Source organism: Amia ocellicauda, chromosome 23 (assembly GCF_036373705.1).
Source record: "Amia ocellicauda isolate fAmiCal2 chromosome 23, fAmiCal2.hap1, whole genome shotgun sequence".
Taxonomy (NCBI): domain Eukaryota; kingdom Metazoa; phylum Chordata; class Actinopteri; order Amiiformes; family Amiidae; genus Amia; species Amia ocellicauda.
In genome coordinates, this window is record NC_089872.1 from 10,979,816 (window position 1) to 10,987,175 (window position 7,360).

Genomic DNA, 7,360 nt, shown 5'->3' on the forward strand with positions numbered 1-7,360 from the left:
TTCGACAGTACTTGTAATATTAGTCCTTTTATCCCCGCTAGATAGCAAAGTTTTATTATGCTTCTTGTGTTTTCAATTTGTTTTCCTCCTTGCTCCCTTTCCCGTAGCCCTTGACTGTGACCCTACATCTTGACAGCACTTAGCTTTTACCGTTGAGGATGTAGGACCTCACTTACTGTACTTGCCTGTGTAAATTGTAAATTGGAATTTGTAAAATTCCAATGGGGATGGGGATGATAGGGGGTGGTCCTGCTCTTTCTAATCCCACAACTCCTTTCCACGGCTCCACGGGACGATGATCTGGACAGTCCCTTGCTGTCAATCTCCCCTGGGTCAACAGGCCCTGGCAGACCCTCCATCTGTTGGAGAAGCACCTGCAGTTCTTGGTACAATGAAGGAGGTATCCCCGGCTGCCCCCTGGAATTTAGATCAACAGGTATTTGTTTCCAAATAGCCCCCACGACATTCATTCAAAGAATCCCTCTAGTGGCACGTAACTTGTTGTCAGAAACAATGATCGTTGCACCCCCGATCTCGAAGTCCAACAAGGTGTAGCCAATATACAGAAGCTGCAGTCCATTAGCGGCTCTTAGCTTTAACCATGGGGTCTCTTCTTGTCCCAAGATTGCACGGGGGCCTAAATACTGCTGGAACAGGGACTCGCTAAACAGTGTCACTTGGGACCCTGTGTCTAACACACATGGCACCTTGATGCCTTCTATTTGAACCTCTATCCCTGGGCATTCCTCTACCAAATCTGGCCTTGTCATGATTGAAGCAACCTCCGCATTCCCCCCGCCCACGAGCCCTACCGTGGTTGGGGGTAGGTGTTTAAAGCTGGATCACTCATACGTTGCTGAGGACAGTACCGCAAAACATGTCCTCCGTCTCCACACTACACACAGATAGGCCGGCCTCCTGTCACCAGGCCGCGGAGGACCTCTTGGCTCTCCCAGCATGGCCCCAACAAGGGCTCAGCAGGCCGTTGCAGTTCCTCCCGCAGTACTTGCCCAAGCTCCAGTACCCATTTCCTTAGTTCAGCTTCAAGCTCTGACCGGAACATGGCTTTCCAATCAGGGAAGTCAGGAGGGTTTTCTTCTCGGGTACAGCCAAGGTAACTGGGCGCGCCATGGCCTCCTCCTCTCTGTTCCATCCCACCGCCTCCTTCAGTACCTGGGAAAAAATAATCCTGGGGTTCGGCGTACCTGTCTCTGTAGTTCAGGCTTCATGGCCCCTGCCATTAGCCCTGAAATAAACTGATCATGCAGGGTGTCATCTCAGGCCGACCCATCGTGCTCTTCCTGGCGCCACCTGGAAAATAGCTTGTGCAGCCTGAGAGTGAATGCCCCCAAAGTCTCCCCCCGACCGTGTCTAAGACTAAAGGACTAAGCCCGCAACCCAGCCTTTTATATCTGTTATCGGTATAAAGAGTCTAGTACAGCAAAGAGTCAGTGCCCCGCATACAAAATCCCAATTCCTGTGCTTGGAGCATAGTCTCCATTTGTGACTTCCAGTCCTCATAGAACATACCCTTTTCCTCACCACTAAATTTGGGGATGGCATGGCAATTGCCCCTACTACTGGGGGTACCTAAGGACCTTGCCTGTCCATGGTGCATACAATGAGATCCAGCCGACGCTACTCCAAATGTGACAGTGCCACTAGGGTACGTGCACACTGAATCACTAATTTCACTACGCAACCCAGATATTTCATTTACAGCGAGATGGGGCTCGCGAATCCCCCTTCTCCCCATGCAGGTTCGGCAGAATCTCAAGGAATGCACCATGGACATCTGAGCACAGGTAAATTGGTTTATTTACACAATCAAATACAGCAACAAGGGTGCAGCAGGGCATGATGTCTGCTGCACAAGATCAAAGGATAATGCTACTAAATTACTGTTAAAATCGCCTTTAATAACACAGGGCGATAAATAAAACCTCACAAAATGCAAAAACCTACACTAAGAACCTATACTAAAACCTATACTAAAAACTTATAGCCCTAAATAAAACACTAATTAGCACCAGGACATTTACACAAGAAAAATATTAAAAAGAAAATAACGAAAAATTTCAGTCCCACAGTCTGTCCAATCGAAGTGCATGGTGTGGAATCCCCATGCTCACCTGAAAAGCTGTTTAATAGCATTTTCAGAGCAGGATGTGAAGGGGGAGTGCATTTGTTGTGTGAAGCTGTCAAATTGAGGAATACATTGGACTAAAATCAAAATCAATTGCCTCAATCACCTGCCACGCCATGTTTTATTTTGCACTTGCCAATGAAACGTATGGCTTTTCTCCCCAGGTGATGCCACTTCATGAAAAATCACGCATCGATCCTGGAGCGAGCTTAACAAAGTGCCAGCATCACTCACCTCATTCAACATGCCAGCCAAGAGTTGCCTCACGTATTCTCCAAAGTAATGGGTTTAGTTTCTTCTCTTGGGGGAGATGGGAGTGGAATGATAAAACAATAAAAAATAAATGAACAGGTTTCGTTGTTCTTTACGAAGCGTTCTAAACTCACCGGGGAAAATCGATTTGATCCCTTTTATAACTGTAATTGATATTTTCAGAACTGGTACCATGTCAGTGTCTCCTCGTGGAGGTATTGCTGATGACACATTGAGAAGAGAAGGGATGTCAAAGATAATCAGGTCTGAGTGCAAAGGAAAAAAAAACACTCCTTAACACTCCTAATAGATTCTAGATTCGTCTCCTTTAATTAAATACAATTTACATATTCTATAAACTATGCATCTATAGTTTGGATTAAAAAATATGCTCAGTTCAGAAAGATATGCTGATTGTATTGAGTTTTATATATATATATATATATATATATATACACTCACCTAAAGGATTATTAGGAACACCTGTTCAATTTCTCATTAATGCAATTATCTAACCAACCAATCACATGGCAGTTGCTTCAATGCATTTAGGGGTGTGGTCCTGGTCAAGACAATCTCCTGAACTCCAAACTGAATGTCTGAATGGGAAAGAAAGGTGATTTAAGCAATTTTGAGCGTGGCATGGTTGTTGGTGCCAGACGGGCCGGTCTGAGTATTTCACAATCTGCTCAGTTACTGGGATTTTCAAGCACAACCATTTCTAGGGTTTACAAAGAATGGTGTGAAAAGGGAAAAACATCCAGTATGCGGCAGTCCTGTGGGCGAAAATGCCTTGTTGATGCTAGAGGTCAGAGGAGAATGGGCCGACTGATTCAAGCTGATAGAAGAGCAACTTTGACTGAAATAACCACTCGTTACAACCGAGGTATGCAGCAAAGCATTTGTGAAGCCACAACACGTACAACCTTGAGGCGGATGGGCTACAACAGCAGAAGACCCCACCGGGTACCACTCATCTCCACTACAAATAGGAAAAAGAGGCTACAATTTGCACAAGCTCACCAAAATTGGACATTTGAAGACTGGAAAAATGTTGCCTGGTCTGATGAGTCTCGATTTCTGTTGAGACATTCAGATGGTAGAGTCAGAATTTGGCGTAAACAGAATGAGAACATGGATCCATCATGCCTTGTTACCACTGTGCAGGCTGGTGGTGGTGGTGTAATGGTGTGGGGGATGTTTTCTTGGCACACTTTAGGCCCCTTAGTGCCAATTGGGCATCATTTAAATGCCACGGCCTACCTGAGCATTGTTTCTGACCATGTCCATCGCTTTATGACCACCATGTACCCATCCTCTGATGGCTACTTCCAGCAGGATAATGCACCATGTCACAAAGGTTGAATCATTTCAAATTGGTTTCTTGAACATGACAATGAGTTCACTGTACTAAACTGGCCCCCACAGTCACCAGATCTCAACCCAATAGAGCATCTTTGGGATGTGGTGGAACGGGAGCTTCGTGCCCTGGATGTGCATCCCACAAATCTCCATCAACTGCAAGATGCTATCCTATCAATATGGGCCAACATTTCTAAAGAATGCTTTCAGCACCTTGTTGAATCAATGCCACGTAGAATTAAGGCAGTTCTGAAGGCGAAAGGGGGTCAAACACAGTATTAGTATGGTGTTCCTAATAATCCTTTAGGTGAGTGTATATATATATATATATATATATATATATATATATCTGTCTATCCATCTATTTATCTATCTATCAGTGGCGCTTATTTGCACCTATGGGAGTAAAATTATTTATCTCAACAGTATTGCAGTTTCAGGTAGTTTTTTCCCGGCTGCAGCAGTCATGTCAACTCTGAATAAGTCAGAATGCAATCATCTTTCACAGGTCAGTCTGAAAGTCTGAAAAATTATTTTCCTGGTTTAAAGCGGGTTAGTCCTTTAAATCTGTAAATCTAACACTAAGAAGTGGCAGCAGACGGCTTGGAAAGTCCTGGGGATATTTATGTCTTGACCTCGCGCTGATTACTTGTGATCTTTTGACTTCCTTGCCTGTTCTTCACACACTCAGGTACGTAAGCATGGCAGCTCAGTGCAAATGAGGCTACTGCCACCTGCTGGAGACATCAGGTAACTAACCTTCAGCTGCTGACAGATCCCATAATGCAAAGCTGTTCTTATCCGTATACTGTGAGAACCTTTTCACAAAATGTGTAATTTCTGTTGTTGATCCAATTAAATGCATCTTAATACAGTGTAACATGATTATGATGTCTAGGAAGTGGAAAGCATTTCTAGGTGTATTTAACAGCCTAGAGAGATACAGTCCAACACAAACACAGCAGTTTCAGGCTGTTTTCATTCATTGCTGCTCTGCTGCTTGTGGATTGAGGAATTGTCATCATTTAATCATCATATAATCATTAGAAATAGATAATAGACACAGTATTTTCACATGCCTATAAGATGTTTCAGAATAAGTATGCATATTCCTCAGAAATCACATGCATTTAAAACTATTATTTTAAATAATATGCATTGGCACACACTTGCCAAATCCATCAAACAACAAACAAACAAACAAACAAACTAATTTAAAAACGTGGGAATCTGCATTAATCCAGTGATTGGTATTTATTGGAAATGCAGTGTTCTGTGTTATGTGTTCTATGGAGCTGTGGTTAGTTCTATTCTAGAGGAATATTCTGCTTTTAGAGTTCCTGTATGTCTGAGGTTGTGTCCTATGTGTTGCATGATGTTCACCATCAAACCACACCAAATACAGAGGCCTACAGAAGGAGTTCAGTGTCAGACAGCAGCCTGTCTCACTGGCCCTGAGGGAGGCAGGCAGGTCGTCACAAAGATAAGGACATTGTTACTTGTCTTCAAAAGGAATACTCCAACACCCAGATTATTAAATTCAAACTCTACCCCGCTGCCTCGTCTCTTATCTCCAGTACACAGGGATTTTTTGCTGTTGTTGCCTTTTTGTGCTATTGTTTAACCAACTTTCTACAGGGCTTTGGTTATCAAATATTACATTCATTTTGATTTGTGTAAACCTGTGCGATTTGTAAAAAGCAACACGAGCTATGTGCTGGTTGCTTACTCCCTGGTGAGAAATAATTATAAAGACTGCTTCACTTAGTAGCTGTCTGGTGCGAGGTAACTAGTGCATAATTAATAATTAATCAAATAATGTTTAGTGTTTTCTTATGTCTCAATGCTTTAAGAATCGTTTAATCATCCATCTTCTTTGAATAAAATAAACTTTGCTTTTGTTTTGTATTTCTGTGATTTATACGACAGATGTAAGCTTTGATGTGAATGGCCAAACTAACTACAAGAACTGTCGCTCTCCCACTACTTGTTAGGGTTAAGGCGAGTTGTTCTCTGTGCCAAGTTCCATTCAACATCTTGTGCATAACTGAATAATCACTTAAGAAACACCTTACGATTGATGTTTTGCCTGGAAACCTAATGAGGATTAACTTCCTCTAGGTTAAATGTTTTTAATTGAAACTTTGGCAATGTTAAGGGAGGAGTTGGAGGATTAAGAAAAGAAAATCAATATCGCAGCTGAAACATTAAAACTCTCTTGACTGCAGTAAAATCATTATACACAATTAATGAAAAAAAAAACAAAGGATGACGTGATACAAATGAAAAAATTAATAGATTTCATACTTTTTCATGCCCCTGTGACCCAAAAGACCTTTAAGTATGGATAATATTTTGGCATACATCTCCCTACTTTTTCCACACAATCATTATGGCTGTTCCCTTTTTCTTTTTTGTCCTCTTTTCTTTTTCTCCGCAACAAAACCCTTCAGAACAACAGAGGTGCATTCTCAGGTGATCAGCTTGCACCGCAAGAATGGAGAGAGCGGGCGGGCGATGTGTGCATGGCATTCTGTATAAAAAGTCAGGGAAAACATCAAAAGGATTTAAGCTTCCAGTGCCGAAATGATCTTTGGCTTTGAGCTGCTGGCATTGGTTTCTCTTGCATAATGAAAATTCTTCCCACACTCTGAATTACAAGCACCTCATTTATAAAGCCCCGTACAATTACTGGCACCAACTCTTTCAGCTAACTGTGTAGCCTACTGGCTAAAAACAGAAGCAGGCCAAGGTCGTATAGAGGAACTCGGGAGCTCAGGCTTTGTGAAAATTATCAACACTGACGATATTGATGGTTTTTGTTAATTGGCTACCTAAAAAAGGCTTTATAGAAGGTTGACTATTTATTTATTTATTTATTTGTTTGTTTGTTTATTTATTTATGTCCTACATTAATTTAAATTAATTAAATTTAAACACACTCGGGTAAAATGGCAAAATTGCAAAAGGTCAGGCAAGATTATTTTTTTATTTTACTCCTGGCTGAATAATAAAGGATTTCTCTTTTTCTGCGTTAGTGGTAAATATTTCAGTCGCAATCAGAAAACACACAATGCAAAATCCTGTGAATATTGCAAGAGTCTCAATTCGATATAGATGTTTTCAACTTGCTTTGAAATAACACAGGAATAGACTGAAGGTGGATCAACATACTGAATAGATCTGAATGTTATTTGTAAAGAAGAAGAAACAAATCCCCAAGAAAAACATTCCCAGAACACACACAATTGCTTTTTGTAGTGTCTTCCACTTTCTCACCGTTGTAAGAAGTGCTGTTTGTGTGAATAAGATACTGTGCTGGATGGGGATAGTGTCCCAGCTGCTCAAGGGAGGGAGAGAGGTTTTCCTGTCTGAACAGTATGCAACTTGTTATTACTGTAATTACACTAGTCTGTGTGAATGGCACTGTCTCTTGATTCTGGGAAGATGCTCTACACCATTGCACAAGTGATATGCTTAAGACAGCTTAATAACTGGATTGCACCTTCGCAGATAAACTAAAACAACTCCCCCTCCTGCCATCCCTCCCACTCACTCACACATTGTGAAGTTCTGCCTTGTAGTTTTTTTTTTTGTTTG